Source organism: Schistocerca cancellata, chromosome 3, assembly GCF_023864275.1.
Source record: "Schistocerca cancellata isolate TAMUIC-IGC-003103 chromosome 3, iqSchCanc2.1, whole genome shotgun sequence".
NCBI classification, from domain to species: Eukaryota; Metazoa; Arthropoda; class Insecta; order Orthoptera; family Acrididae; genus Schistocerca; species Schistocerca cancellata.
This window is the reverse complement of record NC_064628.1, coordinates 308003141-308026651: the sequence shown is the minus strand read 5'-3', so window position 1 is coordinate 308026651 and position 23511 is coordinate 308003141. Positions and strand designations below refer to the sequence as shown.

The window sequence follows — 23511 nt, the reverse complement described above, 5'->3', positions numbered from 1 at the left end:
TATGAAACCCAAGTCTGTTGTGTATGATTTCGTAGGCAGAACCGTGACTAATTTGCAGACGATGTGACATTTCGTCAATAGTTAATCATCTGTCTAAGAGAATCATTTCACGTGAACGCTCAATGGTTTCTTCATTTGTGGCGGTAAACGGTCGTCCAGCTCTTCACCATGCGTAACACTTGTGCGACCATTTCGGAATTTTTCAATCCATTCGTAGAAACTCCGTTGTGCAAAACACTGTTCCCGTACTGTACCGAAAGTCTTCGATCTATTTCGGCCCCTGATATACCTTCCGACCACAAAAAACGGATCACTGAACGTTGCTCTTCTTTGGTGCAAGTAGACAGCGAAGCAGCCATAATTAACAGCACGGCGGCGATAACTAAACTAACCTAGCAGCTTGAAAATTGCAAAGATATGACAACAAATAAACAAAGCATGTGTCGTCAACTTAAAATGACAGTACTACCAAAATAAAGAAAATATAACTGAATTGTGGATAATAATTGGCTTACCCTCCGAACGGGCCCTAATTTCTGTTATCCTAGAGGTTCTTACGCTAAATGTACGTTGGCGGGAGTTGAATCGTTCTGCAGTCAGCTTCAAATTCCGGTGCTATATTTTCGCACCAGTGTTCCGAAAATCAACATTTCATCTCTCTAGGGATTTTCATGGAGTTCACGAACCATCTGCGTAATACTGTGGTGTTGACCGAACCTACTGGTAACAAATCTAGCTGTCTGCCTCTAAATTGCTTCGATGTCTTGCTTTTATCCGACCTGGTGCGAACCCAAACACTCAAGCAGTACTCCAGAAGAGGTAGCACTAGCATTCTACATGCGGTCTCTTTTAATGGTAAACCACACATTCCCAAAAGTCTCCCAATAAACCGAAGTCGGTCATTCACCTTCCTCACTGCCGTCCTAAGTGCTCGTTCCATTTCGAATCGCTTTGCAGCGTTATGCCTAGATATTTAATCGACGTTAATGTGTCTAGCAGCACAGTACTAATGCTGTATTCGAAGATTGAAAGATTGTTTTTCCTAGTTGTCTGTATTAACTTACATTTTTCTACATTTAGAGCTAGTTGCAATTCATTCCAATCGAAAATTTTGTTTCGTCTTCTCACAGTGCCGTTGTATGCTATGACATCCCCATAGCCAATGAAAAGTCGTTATGTGTCGTCCAGTTTTCCGTTGAATTCATTGCAGTTCTAGAAATACCTCTGTCAACCATTTTGTTTAATTAATACGGAAGCAAATGATCAAGGAAAAAATATGCGCATAGCCATCGTATCACAGTGCACGGCAGCGGAGGTTAATCAAAATCCGGTAGAAGTTGTTAACGAGGTTGTGTAACGCCCGATATATGTACGAGGGCTAATCATATTGAAAAGGTAGTTATGCAATTTTTTTGTTTGAGTGTTTGGAGGTGCATGTCTGCAGTCCTGTTACACTTGAAATTTCCCCGCCACGATCCCAAAAAGACGCTGTCCATCTCCATTTTGCTGATATTTGAGTCATGGACATTAGGCCGTGGTCTAAGGCATAATTCTCTACCTAACGTTTCGTCTTACAGTGCTAGAGCGAGTTATGCCTAACGCCCATAAATCAAATATCAGCAATAACACAAATACCGACCGTGAGAGCTTGCATTCTGTGATGATCTCCATTTTAGCAGTGGGCTGCCCCATTTTGTTGTGGCTCCTCTAGCGGCGTGCTACGATATTGTGATGTCAGGATTTCAAGTGTACCACGACTACAGACATGTAGTTGTAAACAAACAAAAATTAATTATGCAACTAGATTTTCTCGATGTGATAATTAAAACTTTATGAGTAACGGTAGAATAAAGCAGAACTGCGCCGTGCTTAGAATGCGTTGTTGCAATCCTTAAACGAAAATGACCGACCGAGGTGGCGGGCAATAAAACTCAAATCCCTATTTAGATTTTCAGTGATTTCCCTAAATCATTGAAGCGAATGTCAGAATGGTTTCTTTCCGTAGGACGAAGTCGATTTTATTCCCCATTCTTGTCGAATCTGAACTAGTGCTCTGTTTCTATCGACCTCTCGATATCGACTGGATGCTAAAAATCTGTCATATTCTTCTCTTTTCATTTCAGAAAGCCAAAAAATGGCTCTGAGCACTTTGGGACTTAACTTCTGAGTTCACCAGTCCCCTAGAACGTAGAACTACTTAAACCTAACTAACCTAAGGACATCACACACATCCATGCCCGAGGCGAGATTCGGACCTGCGACCGTAGCGGTCGTGCGGTTCCAGACTGTAGCGTCTAGAACCGCTCGGCCAGTTCGGCCGGCTCCAAAATCCAGTTTTCATTTATACATAGTATAGATTAGTTGTAGGTTCTATAACTGTTGCAAGTAAACAGTATCTCACGCCCTGGATATGGGAAGAATGGGTAAGGACGGGCGTGAGTCAAGTCGCCAATTCGGGTGCAGTAACCTCGGTGGCCCGATGGCACGGCCCCCGCCCATATACCGGCTGCTACCGGAAAACGCCCAGCCACAGGGCGACGCGGAGTTGCGAACAACTTCAGGAGGGGACGCGTGCAAGCTGGCAACAACGTACTGCACAGAGCACAAAGGCGTTAACGAAAAACACTGTGCTCTGAGCACTTTAAGCAAATTTGAATTTGACGTCGAAACATTTCTTCGGGGCTATTATTTTAAAAATTATTCTCTGTTCAAGGCAGCTCAGCGTCTAAATACCAATTTCTGGTCTTCATTACAATAAATATTATCTCTCTTGAAAATTCCTGGCGTATTAAAACTGTGTGCCGGACTGAGCCTCGAAATCGGGACGTTTGCCTTTCTCCTGTCACTCCTGAGAGAACGGATATTGCGAGACATGGCTTTGCCAGAGCCTGGGGGATGTTTCCAGAATGAGATTTTCGCTCTGCAGCGAAGTTTGCGCTGATATTAAATTTCCTGGCGGATAAAAACTGCATGCCGGACCAAGACTCGAACTCAGGACCTTCGCCTTTCGCGAGCAAGTGCTCTATCAACTGAGCTACCCAAGCACGGCTCACGATCCGTCTTCACAGCTGTACTTCCGCCAGTACCTCGTCTCCTCGGAACTTAGCGTGGGACAACATACAGGCTTTATGTAATCGTAATCGGAGCACAGGGAGAAAAAAGATGTCATATTGTAAAATTTTATCTAAAACCTTCTGCTCAGCTTAGTAACTCGTATGTAACAGACTGTTATATTTTCGAAAGTGTACGTCAGTGAAAGAATTAAGTACTGCAATCTTATCTTTACGAATACAAACCAACAGCGAATTTAATTGGTTACGATATACGGATTTACTGATTTCGCTTTGTGCATCGAAAGCTTAGTGCCATTGCTTTGCTTCTTTCGATAGATTTTATTTACATTAGACTTCTTTTCTAGGAAAGCTTTTTAACCACAGTGACAAAAGTATTTTTGGAAGCTTACGCCAGCAACAGAATTAAGTGCCGCAGTCTTATCTATGTGAATACAAGCTAACATTGAATTTGCTTGGCTAGGATAAATGGATTTATTGATTTTGCTTTGTGTGTTAAGAGTTTAACACCATTGATTTGTTTCTTTCGGAATGTTTTACGTATATTCTTTGCTTGGAAAAGCAAATTTACTAAGTTTGCTTTGTGATTTGGATGCCTACTCATTACATTTTGATTTGATTTTGTTTACGAACAGAAACACCCATAGAAAACGGTAGAGTCTGCCCACAGAAAGCTGTCGAATCTTGCTGACACAGCAGAATGACTAAAAGGCTGAGGACGGCGCGGTCTCAATAACCGATTGAAGATCGTGAGGCAGGACGTGCTGTGGCTCGAGAACATTGGGCTTTAACTCCCTCTTCGTAAAATCTTTCCGAAAGCAAGGTGCAATGTAACTCTGATCGAGAGCATCATGAGCTATCTCGTTCCTCAGATCCCTTCACTCAGAGAGGCCTAAAAGTTACTGCTATCCAACGTAACATCATAGAAGCGGAAATTTTGACGGGAAGTGGCGCAGGCGAGCGAGTTTTTATACTCTGAATCCCGTTTATTCCTAACAGTTTGCCATTTTGCTTTAAATGTGAACAATTTCCGGTTAACTTATGTTATGCCATGACCACAATCAAAGCACAAGGCTGGATGCTGCGCCGGCCGGTGTGGCCGAGCGGTTATAGGCGGTACAGTCTGCAACTGCGCGACCGCTACGGTCGCAGGTTCGAATCCTGCCCCGGGCATGGATGTGTATGATGTCCTAAGGTTAGTTAGGTTTAAGTAGTTCTAAGTTCCAGGGGAGTGATGACCTCAGATGTTAAGTCCCATAGTGCTCAGAGCCATTTGAACCAGATGCTGCGTTTTGTGGGCGTGGACCTTAGTGCCAGTTACTTTTCGCACAGACAGCTCTCCATGGCTCTCTCTCATATGTTAGTGAAGCAAATAAGCGTTTCGTTCACGTCCCCAATCCTACTACTTCAAACATTGTTTACAAAGAAGCTTTAGAAGTCAAAATAAATTCCCCGCGTAGGAAGTCTTGGACATGGCTTTAAATAAATACCCAGCTAAGGCAGCGTTTCTCAACTAGTTAAGAAATAAAATCGTTCACTGATTGACTTGGAAAGGCCCGTTTGACACCGAGTACCACGCATATTCTGAAAGAGAAAAGTCAAGATATAGGCTCTGTTTCGTTCGCAGCTGTTCTTATATCATTAAACAGAGAAAAAATTTAGCCCCTTCTTATAAGAGTAACAACATTCCATATAGCTTTGTTACAAATACAACTCCTAAAATGTCTAATAATAATAATAATAATAATGGCTTGTGACGAGGGCCTCCCGTCGGGTAGACCGTTCGCCTGGTGCAAGTCTTTCAATTTGACGCCACTTCGGCGATTTGCGCGTCGATGGGGATGAAATGATGATCAGGACAACACAACACCCAGTCCCTGAGCGGAGAAAATCTTTGACCCAGCCGGGAATCGAACCCCAGCCCTTCGGATTGACAGTCTATCGCGCTGACCACTCAGCTTCCGGGGGCGGACCTAAAATGTCGAAATCGTGATATAGCTAACTTTTCTCGTCCATTACTTTCGAGCACCTACGGGAGTGCTTCGAAGCAGGCCTCCCTAATCCGATGACACCGATGACCTCGCAGACAAACCTGTGCTGAAACTTTAATGCAGTCTGTGTAAGAGTTACAATATGAAGTTTGTGATTTTCAAGTGAATTGAAAAAAACATTGTAGAGAAAAGTTACATATATGTAAATTACGACCCTTCCAGCAAGGCGTCATTTTTGCCAGCCACAAGGTATGATACTTAAAGGGTGGCTTTCGGGCGTTCTAGTGTAATCAGTCGCTTTCTGCAGTACGAACGAGTTGTGATGGCACGAAAAGGTCACGAAGACAGAATTGCCAACGCTGTAAAATTTGTGACGCATTTGATCAAATTTGTTTCAGGAAACACTGTACTTATCAACGAGTGCCATGTACTACACAGATTAGACTTCACCAGATACGTTTTTACAGATACTTTACCACTTGTATAATACTCAGCGTATCATAGATCTGCACTCTGAAAATTCTTATCCAATGACAAAAAATCAGTGGGTCAGATCCACAGTAGCCCTCTAGATCACAAGCACCAAATGAGAGGACGCACTGGGGAAGAAGCAAGTTCTATTCCCACCCGACCATCCGTGGTCCTCTCGGGTTTTAACCTATTAAGCTAGTACTCGTACTCTACTCAGCGTTAACGAGACGATATTTTTTTCCCATTCTAGCGAAGTAAACATGATTGCCTAGATATATTTTCATGTTCTTACTGTCCGTTCGTAGTGTCACCCGAAGAATTATCTTGAACTTCCAATTGCGTTAAAGAGTCAGATGCCTCAAACAGTACACCAGATACCTAATACAGTCAGGGTAGGGAAGGGATGTCGAATACCACAAAATGATAGTCATTATGCGAAGAGAGTTCCCTAAAATGCCAGATAGTAGAACTCCAGCTGCAAATACCTTCCAGTTTTCCCAAAATCACGTTTTTTACAGTAAATATTCAAACCTTCTGCCGCCAATAGAACTTCGAAGAAATGATTGACTCGCCCTCTGGAAGATTCCTGCTGCGTTGCAAGTGATTGTCGCAACCTCAAAAAAGCCTGGCGCCATCTCTTCACGGATATTGACTTCAGCGCATCCGTCACTGATTGCTTGCCGTTTTGTGGCCGTAGCTCTAGTCTCAACTTTGCGTTACGAACCACATTAAGTCGACAAATTTTTGTCGCTTCGACAACACCTAACTCGACTTGACCTTCTTATCAGTTCTTTTCTGTATCCTGTAAACTGGAGCCAATACTCGCAAACATGACGTTGCTGTCGATTCGACGTTTAGCTGCTTCGCCATTTCTATTTTACTAATGTATCAACAAAATACGACCTCCACGTTTCACATCTATCTTTGACGCATTCCCTCAATAGTGATTATATTTCTCATTAGATGTTTCAAATGTGTCATTCTAGTACAGTGGTTTCGAACATTTCTGAGATCATTACCCCTGAGTGCAACCAAATATTAATTAGTATCCCCTCCCTCCACATAACATCATCAACATTAGCGGTTAATTAAATTTTAGCAAGAAAAAGAATATTCTTTGAACAATTTATTTTGAAAATGATGAAAGATAAATGATATTCAGTTTTATAGGCATTTTATTCAGCCACGGAGTAATGAGTCAATGACACAATTGATGTTGCCTATTTCTAATATGTTTCTTGTGGAACGATGAAGAAATTCTCTGCGCATCGCGAGTGATATCTACAACCCCTCCTCAGAACAGAAAGCTAACTATCCACATTGAGGATAGGCGCTTGGCACAGAACATGCTTTCTCTACGCCACTCCTCTTTCTAGTGACACTTACTTCGCCCACACCTTGCATCTCCATTTAAAATCAACCCGTTAAAAGTGCGTGCACTATACTTCCGTTTGTGTTTTTATTGGACTCCTTACTTCTGAACTGGTAGAAGTTGAATGATTTCACGCAGCTTTGTGTCTGTCCATTGACACTAATGACAAATAATAATAATAATAATAATAATAATAATAATAATAATAATAATTTTTAACCAGACATAACGTCTGAGAAAGGAAAGAAATAATAATAATAATCAGTGATTCCCAACGTGCAGTAATTAATTTTTCTGATAGATCAAAACAAAAGTGTTCAATTGCGTTTCAGTCTCGAAACTAAATTATTTTTTAAAGGTCATACTTATTATCCCTATTTCTTTAAGATTGTAATACTGATTATATAAGTCACCAATAATTAAATTTTTTCAAATACTAGCGTTAACGCATAACACAATGTGGTGGAGTCTACTTACTTACATTATGTGATCAAAAGTATCCGGACACACCCAAAAACATACGTTTTTCATATTAGGTGCATTGTACTGCCACCTACTGCCAGGTACTCCATATCAGCGACCTCGGTAGTCATTAGACGTCGTGAGAGAGCAGAATGGGGCGCTCCGCGGAACTCGCGGACTTCGAAGATGATCAGGTGATTCGGTGTCACTTGTGTCATACGTCTCTAGCGAGATTTCCAAACTCCTGAACGTGATGGGACACGTAAAGCACAAAAGCGTACAGGCCGACCTCGTCTGTTGACTGACGGAGACCGCCGACAGTTCAAGAGGAGCGTAATGTATAATAGGCAGACATCTATCCATACCATCACATAGGAATTACAAAATGCATCAGAATCCACTGCAAGTGCTATGACAGTTAGGCGGGAGGTGAGAAAACTCTGATTTCATGGTCGAGCGGCTGCTCATAAGCCACACATCACGCCGGTAAATGCCAAACAACGCCTCGCTTGGTGTAAGAAGCGTAAACATTGGACGATTGAACAGTGACGAATACACAAAGTGGCGATCTGATGGCAGGGTGTGGGTATGGCGAATGCCCGGTGAGTGTCATCTGCCAACGTGTGTAGTGCCAACATTAAAATTCGGAGGCGGTGTTGTTAAGGTGTGGTAGTGTTTTTCATGGAGGTGGCTTGCACCCTTTGTTATTTTGCGTGGCACTATCAAAGCACAGGTCTACACTGATGTTCTAAGCACCTTCTTGCTTGCCACTGTTGAAGAGCGATTCGTGGATGGCGATTGCATCTTTCAACACGATCGAGCACCTGTTCATAATGCACGCCCTGTGGCGGAGTGGTTACACGACAATAACATCCCCGTAATGGACTAGCCTGCATAGGGTCCTGGCCTGAATCCTATAGAACACCTTCGGGATGTTTTGGAACGCCGACTGCCAGGCCTCACCGATCGACATCGATACCTCTCCTCAGTGCAGACTCCGTGAAGAATGGGCTGCCACACCCCAAGAAACCTTCCATCACCTGATTGAACGTATGCCTGCAAGAGCGGAAGTTGTCATCAAGGCTAAGGGTGGGCCAGTACCGTATTGAATTCCAGCATTACCGATGGAGGGCGCCACGAACTTGTAAGACATTTTCAGCCAGGTTTCCGGATACTTTTGTTCACATACTGTACTTACTCCATGACGTTACGGTCCTCTGAGGACCTTGGCCTCCTCAATCACAGTCATCCAATCGTCTCGGTCTTCAGCACGCCTGCGCCACCTCCTCACTCCCACTGCTCTGAAACCGGCTTCCACATCATCCAGCCATCGTCCTCTCCTTCTCCTAGCACCAGGATGTCCCATCATCAGCTTCTTCGGGAGCCTTCCTTCTGTCATCCGCTGGACCTGTCCTAACCAACTTAGCCTTCCCATTTTTTAACCCGCTACACACATATTTTGTACCATGGATCTGTCATAGTAAAATTGAGAAATATGCATCACATATGCACAAATATATCATGCAAATTGCCACAAAATACGAGAAATTGCTTTATTATTCACATCACAATAATAAATGAAATAATTAACACTTCAACTTGATAGTAACTTTGTGATGGTAACTAGATTATTGTGGGACATGCACATAATAATTATTACAACAACAACAGCAGCAGAAATAACAACAAACAACAACAATAAATATTATTATTATTATCGTTGTTGTTGTTGTCGCTGCTGCTGTTGTAATAATTATTATGTGTACATCCCACAGTAGTCTAGTTGCCATTGTCAAGCTCAAGTGTCAGTTATTTCGTTTATTATTGTGGAGTGAATAATAAAGCAATTTCTCTTCTCTCGTAGGCATTTTCATGAGATATTTGAGCATATCTGACGTATATGTCTGAATTTTACTATAATAAATCCACAGTACAAAGTATGTATATGGTGGGTGCAATGTCCTGAGGATGAGTTTCGTAATTTTTTTCCCTTAAACTGTAACCTCCACCACATCGTGTTATGAATTGATGTTAATATTTGAAAAAGAATTGATGTTAATATTTGAAAAAAATTAATTATTGCTGACTTATTATTCAGTATTGCAGTCTTAACGAAATACGGATAATAGTAATGATCTTTTAAAAATAATTTAGTTGTGTGACTGAAACACAGTTGAACACTTTTGTTTTTATCCAGCAGAAAAATTTATTACTGCAGGTTAGGCATCACTAATCTGATGTTGTTGTTATGGTGTTCAGTCCAGAGACTGATGCAGCATTCCATGTTACTCTATCCTGTGCAAGCTTCTTCATCTCCCAGTACCTACTGCAACCTACATCCTTCTGAATCTGTTTAGTGTATTCATCTCTTGGTCTCCCTCTACGATTTTTACGCTCCACGCTGCCCTCCGATACTACATTGGTGATCCCTTGATGCCTCAGAACATGTCCTACCAACCGATCCCTTCTTCTAGTCAAGTTATGCCACAAATTTCTCTTCTCCCCAATTCTGTTCAATACCTCCTCATTAGTTACGTGATCTACCCATCTAATCTTCAGCATTCGTCTGTAGCACCACATTTCGAAAGCTTCTTTTCTCTTCTTAAACTATTTATCGTCCATATTTCACTTCCATACATGGCCACACTCCATACAAATACTTTCAGAAACGACTTCCTGACACTTTAAATCTATACTCGATGTTAACAAATTTCTCTTCTTCAGAAACGCTTTCCTTGCCATTGCCAATCTACATTTTATATCCTCTCTGCTTCGACCATCGTCAGTTATTTTGCTCCCCAAATACCAAAACTCATGTACCACTTTAAGTGTCTCATTTCCTAATCTAATTCCCTCAGCATCGCCCGATTTAATTCGTCTGTTCCATTATCCTCGTTCTGCTTTTGTTGATGTTCATCTTATATCCTCCTTTCAAGACACTATTTCATACAACTGCTCTACAGGTCCTTTGATGTCTCTGAAAGAATTACATACAATGTCATCGGCGAAACTCAAAGTTTTTATTTCTTCTCCATGGATTTTAATTCCTACTCGAAATTTTTCTTTTGTTTCCTTTACTGCTCGCTCAGTATACAGATAGAATAACATCGACGATAGGCTGCAAACCTGTCTCACTCCCTTCCCAACCACTGCTTCCCTCTCATGCTCCTCGACTCTTATAACTGCCATCTGGTTTCTGTACAAATTGTAAATGGTCTTTCGTTCCTGTATTTGATCCCTGCCACCTTCAAGATTAGAAAACGAGTATTCCAGTCAACATTGTCAAAAGCGTCCTCTAAAATAAGTCGTAGGGTCAGTACAGCCTCACGTGTTCCAATATTTCTACGGAATCCAAACTGATATTTCCCGAGGTCGGCTTTTACCAGGTTTCTCATTCGTTTGTAAAGAATTCGCGTTAGAATTTTGCAGCCGTGTCTTATTAAACTGATAGTTCAGTAATTATCAGATCTGTCAACACCTGCTTTCTGTGGGATTGGAATTATTATATTCTTCTTGAAGGCTGAGGGTATTTCGCCTGTCTCATACATCTTGCTCATCAGATGGTAGAGCTTTGTCACTTTGTCAGGGCTGGCTCTCCCAAGGCTGTCAGTAGTTCTAATGGAATGTTGTCTACTCCCGGGGCCTTGTTTCGCCTTAGGTCTTTCAGTGCTCTGTCAAACTCTTCACGCAGTATCATATCTCCCATTTCATCTACATCCTCTCCCATTTCCATAGTATTGTTCTCAAGTACATCGCCCTTGTATAGACCCCCTATATACACCGTCCTTCCACCTTTCTGCTTTCCCTTCTTTGCTTAGAACTTGGTTTCCATCTGAGCACTTGATATTCGTACAAGTGGTTCTCTTTTCTCCAAAGGTCTTTTTAATTTTCCTGTAGGCAGTGTCTATCTTACCCCTAATGAGATAAGCCTCTACATCCTTACATTTGTCCTCTAGCCATCCCTGCTTAGCCATTTTGCACTTCCTGTCGATCTCATTTTTGAGACGTTTGTGTTTCATTTTGCGTGCTTCATTTACTGCATTTTTATATCTTCTCCTTTCATCAATTAAATTCATTATATCTTCTGTTACTCAAGGATTTCTACTAGCCCTTGTCTTTTTACCTACTTGATCCTCTGCCGTCTTCACTAGTTCATCTCTCAAAGCTACCCATACTACTTCTAATATATTTCTTTCCTCTGTTCTTATCAACCGTTCCGTAATACTCTCTCTGAAACTCTCTATAACCCCTGTTCTTTCAGTTTATCCAGGTCCCGTCTCCTTAAATTCCTACCTTTTTGTAGTTTCTTCAATTTCAGTCTACAGTTTATAATCAATATATTGTGGTCAGAGTCCACATCTGCCCCTGGAAATGTCTTACAGTTTAAAACCTGGTTCATAAATATCTGTCTTACCATTATATAATGTCTGAAACCTTTCAGTGTCTCCAGGCCTCTTCCATGTATACAACCTTCTTCCATGTTTCTTAAACCAAGTGTTAGCTATATTTAAATTATGCTCTGTGCAAAATTCTACCAGGCGGCTTCCTCTTTCATTTCTCACCCCCGTTCCATATTCACCTACTACGTTTCCTTCTCTTCCTTTTCCTACTATCGGATTCCCGTCATCCATGACTATTAAATTTTCGTCTCCCTTAACTATCTAAATAATTTCTTTTATCTCATCATAATTTTCGTCAATCTCTTCGTCAACTGCTGAGCTAGTTGGCATATAAACTTGTACTACTGTGATAGGCATGGGCTTTGTGTCTAACTTGGCCACAATAATGCGTTCACTATGCTGTTTGTAGTAGCTTGCCCGTATTCCTATTTTCTTTTTATTCATTATTAATCCTACTCCTGCATTACCACTATTTGATTTTGTATTTATAACCCTGTATTCACCTGACCAGAAGTCTTGTTCCTCCTGCCACCGATCTTCACTAATTTCCAGTATAACTAAATCTAACCTATCCATTTCCCTTTTTTAATTTTCTAACCTACCAGATCGATTAAGGGATCTGACATTCCACGTTCCGATCCGTAGGACGCCAGTTTTATTTCTCCTGATAACGACGTCCTCCTGAGTAGTCCCCGCCAGGAGATCCGAATAGGGGCTTATTTTACCTGCGGAATATTTTACCCAAGAGGACGCCATCATCATTTATCCATACAGTAACGCTGTATGCCCCCTGGAAAAATTCCGGCTGTAGTTTCCCCTTGCTTTCAGCCGTTCGCAGTACCGGCACAGCAAGGCCGTTTTGGTTAGTGTTGCAAGGCCAGATTAGTCAATCATCCAGACTGTTGCCCCTGCAGCTACTGAAAAGGCTGCTGCCCCTCTTCAGGAACCACAGGTTTGTCTGGCCTCTCAGCAGATGCCCCTCCGTTGTGGTTGCACCTACGGTACGGCTATCTATCGCTGAGGCACGCAAGCCTCCTCACCATAGGCAAAGACCATTGTTCATGGAGGGATCACTGAACTAGTGCCTCTCAGATCGATTCTCGGCTAGCTCTCTGTTAGCTTCAACTGATTTCTTCTGCTAAACGCACTAGCGTAAGCTGAACAAATACCTCAGCTGTGGCACATCTCCTTTTTTGGTATATCCTGTGTTGTTGCTAAATCCTTAGGTGAATTACATTGTCAAGTGAAAGTTGGCCAAGCTATAACTCTATAACTGCAGAAAAAACAAAAAGGGGGGAGGGGGTCCAATGATGGTTGGGGATCATGTATTTGGTTCAAGTAGTACAAATAGCCCTGTAAACACAACGCACAATGTAACACGACATTTAGAACATTACTGTGGCTATAATGCGGAGAAACTGACTTCCACTGAACAATTTATGGTAGCTGACGACTTTAATTCCCGGATAGAAGATTCTGTACTCATTATTGAAAAGTAGTTTCTGACGAGTTTCTTCTGCAACCTGAAAAATTGCTCAATAGTTGGGTCTTTTCTCGTTTTCAGGCCTCGTTTCTTCAGTCGCAGCTATACGAGGAATACAGGCTTTATGCTACCAAACACAGCCCCAGGTAGCAGTGATTTGGGCCACTCCTTTCCTTATTTATATAAATTATATGCCTTCTACTATTACAGATGATTCTAAAATATTTCTGTTTGCTGATGATACTAGCTTGGTAGTAAAGGATGTTGTGTGCAACGTTGACACTGTTTCAAGTAGTACATTTCACGACGTAAGTTCCTAGCTCGTAGAAAATAAACTAATGGAAAATCGTATTCAGATATATAGTAAACTGTCGTGAAAAGCCCCATTCAGGGATCTTGTTCAAACACTTAATGCTGCCATTTTTACTATTCGAATGGTATCTGAAGTAAGTAGTAGTTCGACACGAAAAGTAGTCTATTTTGCTTATTTTCATTCGCTTATGACGTATGGTATTGTATTTTGGGTAACTCTTCCCACTCTCAAAGCAGATTTTTGGCTCAGAAACGGGCAGTTCAGGTTATATGTGGTGTAAATTCACGAACCTCTTGTTGACCTCTGTTCATTAGCTGGGTATTCTTACATTGCCTTCTCGATATGTATATTCTTTACTGTCGTTTCTTGTTAGCAATATCAGCTTATTCCAAAGAATTAGTAGCTTTCACTAAGTTAATACTAGGCAGAAATCCAACCTGCATTTGCATCGCACTTCATTGGCTCTTGTGCAGGAAGGTGTGCAGCATACTGCCACATCAACATCCACATCCAATAAGCTACCAAAAGAATTTGAAAATCTCAGGAGTAATTCACGCGCTCTCAAATCGAATCTGAAGAGCTACCTCATGGGTCAGTCCTTCTATTATGTCGAGGAGTTCCTTTAGGATTTAAGCTAATTCCTGTGTTATATTCTTGATTGCGTTTACATAAACTTATGGCCCATCATTTTTTGTTTTATCTGTTGTTACTCTTCTGTTGTAATTTCATGTACTGATACGTTCCATAACCTTGGAGATTTGCTCCCGAATTTGGTCCTACGGAACAGGACTTGTAAAATATATGAATAAAAACATATATGTGTGTAAAATAAATAAATAAAAACATATATATGTAGAATAACGTAAGGAATGAAGTAAGGAAACAACCACGAATAAAAATAGTAATTTAATACGTATTGCATTTATGGCTGTACTTTTCAGCTACTGTAGTATATATTTCAGTATAAAATTCAGTCGTCAGTTGCAAATGTATGTTTATTTAGTTTTATCGGTTTCGACATTAATTTTTTATCTTCAGTAGCCTACAAAATTAGAGATGATTTACATCTTTAAGCTTTGGCTATACATTTTGTGTAGCGTAAGAAGTATATTACACTTAGTGACCAGTAATTTAAAATGAGGAAATTGTTTACGAACTCGGCACACAGATTTGTAAGTAAAACAATACTGTTACAGTGATCACTGAATATCGTTTAAAACAATGCGAAACGCATATGGTCTGAATAAGACTTTTATTACAGTCGCAAAAGACGGTACACAAGCAGTATTAGTTGCTTAGAACTGTTCGTCATAATTAAAGTTAGTGAACGGAAGTCTACCGAAAAACCTTCAGCTTTCATACGAGACAGTTTACTGTGTCTGTTGCCCACCCCTCTTGTGTGTTGACTGAAGATTGGCAACGCTGGCGGGGAATTCGTCGGCGCAGGTCGATAGCAGTGGTAAACCATTCGTCCCTCTCGTAGCCTGCTGCTGCTCGCATCCGCCGCATCATCATAATGCTATCAACGTAAGCTGCGCTTATCTGCCGTCCCACCGCTGATTACAGTATTCGGCGAACTGTCGGCCACAGCTCTATCGTTTCACGGCCATCTGCGTAGCGAGTTAGCGGACCCATTCTGCATGCAGCATGCATCACGCTTCAAAGTTGGAACACGGAGCGAAGTAGAATACTGTTAATTGCCGACTCGACTCGGGGGAGGGGATCGAGGCGGACTGGAACCACGTTACAGTTAAAACGTTCGAGTGATTATTTTTGACATCATTAAACAATGCAGTCAATGCATATTTGCACCAGCGGATGGATATCTATAGAATTAGTAAACTTCTTATGGCTGATGAGAAATGAGGTGTTTGCTTGAGAAACTAAACTGTGTTTGTAACAACTGAATTACATAATATGGTGCAGAAAACACAGTTACTTACAACAATAATTAGCGACCCATCCTGGGTAGCACTAAGCATCTATCTAACTTGTCTGTCATTGCGGTAATAAATTTTGTATTCCTTGCGAATCAGTATATCTTTTAATGAAAACTGTATCAAAAGCCCTACAGTTAGCTTTCACATACAGACAGAAAAACAGGTATAGATATTGATACAGATAACAATATACTTCCTCACCCACAATGACTGTACCTTTCCGTCTATATTATTGCTGCTGACTTCTACAACCATACCAAATCTCTTGCAAAACTCCAGCTGTGGCGTCATTTTTCTGACTTCCTCCATTGTCCCCATTCGACACCACACCTATCGTTAAAGTAACACTACCCTCGATGTCATCTTAGCATCTCCCTAACTCCTTGGACTTCTTATTACAGTAGTCCTTGATCGAACTGGAACTGACCACCTACCAGTTCTCCTCACCATCTCCTATACATTACCTCATCCCCATGCACCCCAACCCAATCGCTATCCAAAAGTTATCCAAGACTACACTCACACCAACTGGAATGGTTCAAAAATGGTTCAAATGGCTCTGAGCACTATGGGACGTAACAACTATGGTCATCAGTCCCCTAGAACTTAGAACTACTTAAACCTAACTAACCTAAGGACAGCACACAACACCCAGCCATCACGAGGCAGAGAAAATCCCTGACCCCGCCGGGAATCGAACCCGGGAACCCGGGCGTGGGAAGCGAGAACGCTACCGCACGACCACGAGATGCGGGCTAACTGGAATGCCTACTGGAAATTCACACATACCCAGACTGGAAGCCACCCTCTAATGTTCCAGCAACCTGATTATATCCCTCAGGCCACTTCCTTACTGCAGCGGACTTTGTCAGACGCTATATCCACCTACATTCTTACAAAGACCTTATATCCTCATCGCCCATCTCCCCCCACCCCACCCTGCAAGCTCTACTCCTTCTTCAAGAATCCCATCACTACTGCTCTCTCCTATCTATTCGTGATAGGGATACACTCACAGCCACCAGCAAGTACAAAGAAAGCAGTGAACCGTCCTGAAGAGGACTGCAGCAAGTCGGTCGAAATGTCGGCAATTTAATTGCTTTACAATGATGTGTCCCAAAAGCCAAAGTTACTTTATCCAAAACACAGAGAAACATCAGGATTTTATTAAATGCTAAAAAAAATGCTGGGACTGGCTTCACCATGTACCAGACTCAACGCTACACTCCCCATTAATCTTTCCTAATACTGGAAAGCATTCTGTCGACTCACTGGCAGTTGTCCCGTCCCTCGCCCGCATCTCGTGGTCGTGCGGTAGCGTTCTCGCTTCCCACGCCCGGGTTCCCGGGTTCGATTCCCGGCGGGGTCAGGGATTTTTCTCTGCCTCGTGATGGCTGGGTGTTGTGCGCTGTCCTTAGGTTAGTTAGGTTTAAGTAGTTCTAAGTTCTAGGGGACTGATGACTATAGTTGTTAAGTCCCATAGTGCTCAGAGCCATTTGAACCATTTTTTTTTTGTCCCGTCCCTCACTATCTACTCCTGCACAACAACCATCCCCTGTCTGACAAATCTGAGCAAAGCTGGCCACTTTGCATGCTACCTTCTGGCTTCTTCTCAGTTCCTGATGAACTTCGTTTTGATAACTCACTGTTCCCTACAATCCATGAACCCACAGATACCACCGCCTCACCTGTGGGTCCTAGCTGCCACTACCAGGTGAGCGTAGCGCAAACAGAATTAAATACACTGATCACAGCACACTACATAAAACAAGTACTTCACAAAAAATGTAACACTTGCTCTGGTTGCACAACTGAATTACCTGTTGACAACTCAAAAAACCTCCTTTCTCCTTTCCAGTTATCCTTGCAATCCTTTATACCACTGTCCTCTTCACAGGTTACTACCCTGAACTGTGGAAAATTTCCAAAATCCTACTTTTTCTGAAAACACACAAACTCCCTACACATATCTCTTCTGACTACCCCACCTGCCTCACCTCAGTTTTGACAGGGTCTTAGAATACATTGTCTCCTGACACATGCATCAACGTTTAAACCAACACCACCTCATTCCTGTTAACCAGTGTAGCCTCCGTCACAACCTCTCCTCGGATGACCAGCTCTACCTCCCTCATCTCCTATCCCATCAGCTCAGCCACTTTAAAACAGCTATTTTTGCCCCCCTTGACCTAGAGAAAGCCTGGGACCATGTATAGCATTCAGGTCTTCCTTCCATACTCCAGACTTACACATTTCCATTTAACTACGTCTGCCCTACTGCATCCATCCTATCTAACTGTCCTTATTGTCCATTCCTTGTCACTAGTAACAACACCAGTTTCCATACCTTACATTCTACTGCAGGTGATTCCAAGGATCAATCCTCCTTCCTTTCCTTTATCTCCTCTAGACTGCCGATATGCCCAAACCACCACCTTCAGTACGCTGATGAGTGATGACACTGCTTGCCTCGGTGTCTACCGTACATTCCAGAAATACCAACGATCCTTCCTATTCCACTTCAATCAAAGTACCTCCTTGTGTAACCAATGGCTCCTCAAGGTCATCCCCTCCAATACCCAGGCAGTAATTACAGGATGAACCAGCTGCACCTTCCACCACCATCCAGTTAACTAATAATTTAAAATATCTTGAATTAAACATCGACCAGCAACTAACATGGAAACCTTACCTATTGATGGCTCTGAGCACTATGGGACTCAACATCTTAGGTCATAAGTCCCCTAGAACTTAGAACTACTTAAACCTAACTAACCTAAGGACATCACACACACCCATGCCCGAGGCAGGATTCGAACCTGCGACCGTAGCAGTCCCGCGGTTCCGGACTGCAGCGCCAGAACCACTAGACCACCGCAGCCGGCGCCTATTGATCATCCAACAGAAAGTCCACAGTAGAACAAAACTACTAAAACTACTAACTGGCTAAACTTGTGGATTTCTCCCTTTCACTGTCATCCACATTTGTAATAACTTGATCCGACCCATTCTCTCCTATGCAAATGTAGCACGCATACCTGCCCCATCGACGTACTGTAAGTCTCTCCAGACTCTTGAACATTACGCACTACGCTCGCTTTCTGCATCTGCCTGCCTTCCCCAAATGTATACTTTAATATCTTACCAAATTTCCATTTCTCCTCAGTTACAATAAACGCCTTCAAATAACCTACACCAGCCGAAAATTCGACTCTAATAAACCTATTGTTTCCCCTGTCATTTCCAATCCTCGTGAAATGCACGCCTCTACCGACACATCAAACAAACCCTACACCTGCACACCCCTAAAATCCTCTCCCAACGAAATTTCAACCGTCTCCCTCCCCTTCATCGTGAACTCCGCTCCAACAATTACTCTTCCTAGCAGCTATAAATCCACCCCATCCATTACTCCTCATCAGTACTCCCTTTTCATTCCCTTCCCAAATTTCCTAGACCCCTTTTCTTGTTCCTCTTTCTTTGCCAACTCCCTTTCTCCCCTTCAAATTACGGCCTTAGGACACACCAAAGCCGGCATCTGTGGCCGAACGGTTCTAGGCTCTTCAGTCCAGAACCGCACTGCTTCTACGGTCGCAGGTTCGAATCCTGCCTCGGGCATAGATGTGTGTGATGGCCTGAGGTTAGTTAGGTTTTAGTAGTTCTAAGTGTAGGGCACTGATGACCTCAGATGTTAAGTCTCACCGTGCTTAGAGCCATTTGAACCATTTTTGACACACCAAACTATTCCTCCTTACATGTCTCCCAACATGCACCTCTTCTCCATTGACACTACGCATTAATCCTCCATCCTTATACCTCCGCCTTCCTCCCCTCCTCAAGCCCGACGTTCCACCCCCCCACCCCACCCCCCATTCCTAGGAAAGGTCCTTCCAATTTTAGTGACAGTGAAGTGCTTTTTTTTACGAACAGCGTTTTAATCGTGTTTTAAATGTATTCTTATTGTTTTTCGTTTTACATTCTATTACTCCTGTTTAAACAAAGAAAGTCGAGTTCCTTAAGTATAAAACCTTCCATTGATTTTATCTTCAAATATTTTTTTAATTTTCTTGTAAATATCTCGTCTTTATGTTAGCATTTTTTTCGCCTTAGTTTTCCTTGTTCCCTTGGCTGAACAGCGGATTCAACCGCTAATAGCCCCCCCCCCGCCCCCGCCCATAAGGGGCGAGGGGAATAAAAAAAAGACAATGGAAAATGACGGAAATGGAAAATGTTACACCATGAAGACCTTGACCAAATGCTACCAAACTGGTACACCATTATTTCCACTGCCTGTGGGGTATATTTATTCAAATTTTATCCTTACATTAGCTTATTTTCTGTACAGATAAACGCCATTCCTACAGATGAATGGTGCGAGTACGTGATGAATTTGGCTGCGTCTAACGTGAGTGAAGGTTTTCAGGTGCAGGTCGAAGTACAACACACCCACAGAACAAACACGTGCAGCTTATCGCCTTCTCTTGTATTTTGTGAAAGGTCGAATCATTGGCACGAGGGACATGGGAGCACCATACCGACAGGTAACATATATATAAAACTTCCTGGCAGATTAAAACTGTGTGCCCGACCGAGACTCGAACTCGGGACCTTTGCCTTTCGCGGGCAAGTGCTCTAGTTTCATATCAGCGCACACTCCACTGCAGAGTGAAAATTTCATTCTGGAAACATCCCCCAGGCTGTGGCTAAGCCATGCTCCGCAGTATCCTTTCTTTCAGGGGTGCTAGTTCTGCAAGGTTCGCAGGAGAGCTTCTGTAAAGTTTGGAAGGTAGGAGACGAGATACTGGCAGAAGTAAAGCTGTGGGGCCCGGCCGTCGTGCTTCGATAGCTCAGTTGGTAGAGCACTTGCCCGCGAAAGGCAAAGGTCCCGAGTTCGAGTCTCGGTCGGGCACACAGTTTTAATCTGCCTGGAAGTTTCATATCAGCGCACACTCCGCTGCAGAGTGAAAATTTCATTCTGGGAACATATATATAGTTGGCTGTAGTACACTGATTACAGAACTGGTGGTGGCAAGAAGAACAGGCACAGGACTGTGTAGGAGGACTAAACCACGAGGAGGTTGTAGGATTGTCCGATTGGCTGTGACGAATAGGTGAATGACAACAGCTAAATCCAGGCAGAGGTTTTAGACAGAGCATGAGCTCGAACCGTTCGGAACAGATTACTTATTGGAGTTTGGATTGAGATCCTGGCGATCATGCCTCGCTTGTCGTTGACACCATACCACATACAACAAACAGTAGCAAGGTGTAAAACCAGTCACCTGGGATATTAAGTGGCATACCGTAGTCTTCGACGATGGGTCTCGCCTTGTTTATTGCGGCCATATCGGCGACAGTGTGTCCGTAGACGACCTGGTGAAAGCTGACAAGAAGCAACTATTCTCTGTCACAGTGTTGCACGGAGGTGATGGACTTGACAACAGGGCTGCTATGATAATTGTGAAGGGAGGGTGAATGCTCACTAATGTATAGCAAGAAAAGTAAACCCTTTTGGCATACTCAGAAAAGGTGCACAAGTATTCAGTCATGTCTTGATACTGTTTCATAGTGGCGCAGAGACTGGTAACTTCAGAAATGTAAAAATATGCACTTCACAAAACGAAACAAACGTAACATCGTATGACTGAAATATCAGTAACAGTCGCAGTCCGTCAACTCATACAAATGTCTCGGTGTAGTAATTTGTAGAAATATGTAATGGAACAATGATATAGACTCCGTCGTAGGTAAATCAGATGGCAAGCTTCGATTCATTGGAAAGATGCTGGGAAAATGCACTCAGCCTTAAAAGGAGATTGCTCACAAAATACTCGTACGGTCCACCCTACAGTATTCCTCAAATGTGTGGTGCCCGTAGCAAACAGAGTACGACAGCGTACACACACGAATGGCCACAGGTTGGTTTGTTACTTCGGAGAGCGTCATGGAAGTGCCGTAAAAACTGAACGGGCGGACGCTTGAATGTAGACGCAAACAATCCCGTGAAAGCCTATTTAATAAAGTTTCAAAAATCAGTTTTAAGTAAGAAATGTAGGTTTATTACAGCCTCTTTCGGATCGCTCCCGTGGAGATCATTAAAACAAGAGTAGGCTTGATTCAGCGCATACAAGGGGTTTAAACAATCATTCTTCCCGTGATTCTTAAGCGTAGCCCTAAGAGCTGGCAGGATGAGGAGTACCCTTTTCTACCCATTTCATAGTAATTTGTGGAGTGTAGACGTAGATGTTATTTAACAAATGTCCTGCAAGACATGAAATTCTATCCCGCCGTTTGTCTTAGATTCTCGGGCAGACAGAACTTGGTTTTAAACAGCCAGTATTTGGACCCTGCCCTTGTTATAATATGATTGCATGTAAAATGATCAAAAAAGTTTTTCTGGTCGAAAACCTACTTCTCCATATTGTTTAGACAAGTGTTTCCCAAACTGTATTCCGCAGAACACTGGTGTCCCATAGGAAGTGAATAAGTGTTCCGTGAAAACCTTTTAATAATATGCCGTTATTTTTAAATTTTGACGACACATATTTTTAAAAATATTATTGTGATTTCTGTGTTATTAATTATAATTCAGAATTGAAGTAATCACTGAAAAAAAAACAAGTTTTTCTCATTTTAAAAATAATTTATTAACTTTCAAAGAAGAAAGTATTCATCAAAGTATCGGAATTCTCATAAAGTGTTCCGTCAGAGGAAAAGTTTGGGAACCCCTGGTTTAGACCATAGCATAGTAGTAGTAGTAGTAGTAGTAGTAGCAGCAGCAGCAGTGGTGTCAGCAAACGAGTAGCAAAAGCGAAGAGCCACAATAATTTGTTGCAGAAGCTAATTGGAATTCGACAGGCATCCGATAAAAACACTCTGAGAACCCCAGCGCTGGCTTTACTAATCATCAACAGAGTAATGTTAATTCAACTGTATGGCTCAACAGTTCCCACTTCCACCTGTTGACTGTTCACCTACGGAAAACCATCGTGCACATTGTTGTACGAGGGTTGTTTGATAAATCTGGTAAAATTGCTAAAAAAAATTTTGTCTCGTAAACAACTTACCTTACGTCTCGACGTATATTGAGGGATATATACTTGATCCAACGATTCCCAGCATTTCCATCCCACTGGAAAAATTGTTTCTGTCAAACTGTGCAAGATACTCGTCGCCTACAACTATCACTCCCACATTTGATGAAAATTTCGTTCCAGCAAGCCAAAGTTTCAAGTTGGAGGACAGGAAGAAGCCACTTGGGGCTAAGTCTAGTGAACAGGGCGGGTGAGAAACCGGGTCAAAGCCCAGTTCGTGCATTGCCGCCATAGTTATCGCTGATTTATTGGATGGAGCGTTATCCTGTTGAAAGCTCGCTTTTTTGCATACCAAACTTGATCGTTTTTCAGCCAGTGCAAATTTAAAACGATTCAACTACCAAGTATAACAGAGTCCAGTTGTGGTTCTGTCTTTTTCGAAATAATTTATGAGGATTATTCCTTGGGAATCCCAGACTGCAGTGGCCATCACATTATCAGCTGACAAAATGTTCTTTGCCTTCCTCAGTGCACTCTCACCAGACTTTGTCCATTGTTTCGACTCTGGTGCGGAAAGATGCATCCACATTTCATCAAAAGTCACAGATCGGCGCAGAAGTCTTGCGGATAGCTATTAAACAACGCCAGACGTAGTGTTGAAATGTTGTGCCGGATGCGCTTTTGGTTGACTGTGAGCAATAGCAGCACCCACCTCACACACAGCGTCTTCATAGCCATCTCAGTTGAGATGCCTATCTCAAAAATATCACAGATTTTTATTCAGCGGTCTTGCCTTATCATATCATGGATCTCAGTTGAGATGCCTATCTCAAAAATATCACAGATTTTTATTCAGCGGTCTTGCCTTATCATATCATGGATTTTGCAAATAGATTCCTATGTGGCGACCTCAGTTGGACGGCCAGAGCACGCCTCGTCTTCGGTACTTGTCCGACCATGTTTAACTTCATTAA

The 23511-nt window shown here is 42.4% G+C and overlaps 1 protein-coding gene and 1 non-coding gene across 2 annotated transcripts in view; both read left to right on the top strand.

The window, feature by feature from the left end:
• The window catches only part of LOC126176285 (sodium/hydrogen exchanger 3), a 649283-nt gene that overhangs the window by 442293 nt on the left and 183479 nt on the right, over positions 1 to 23511 (top strand). The window lies entirely within an intron of this gene.
• Trnas-cga (transfer RNA serine (anticodon CGA)) lies at positions 20339 to 20413 on the top strand. The gene has a single exon. It is a non-coding gene; the product is annotated as a tRNA-Ser (tRNA).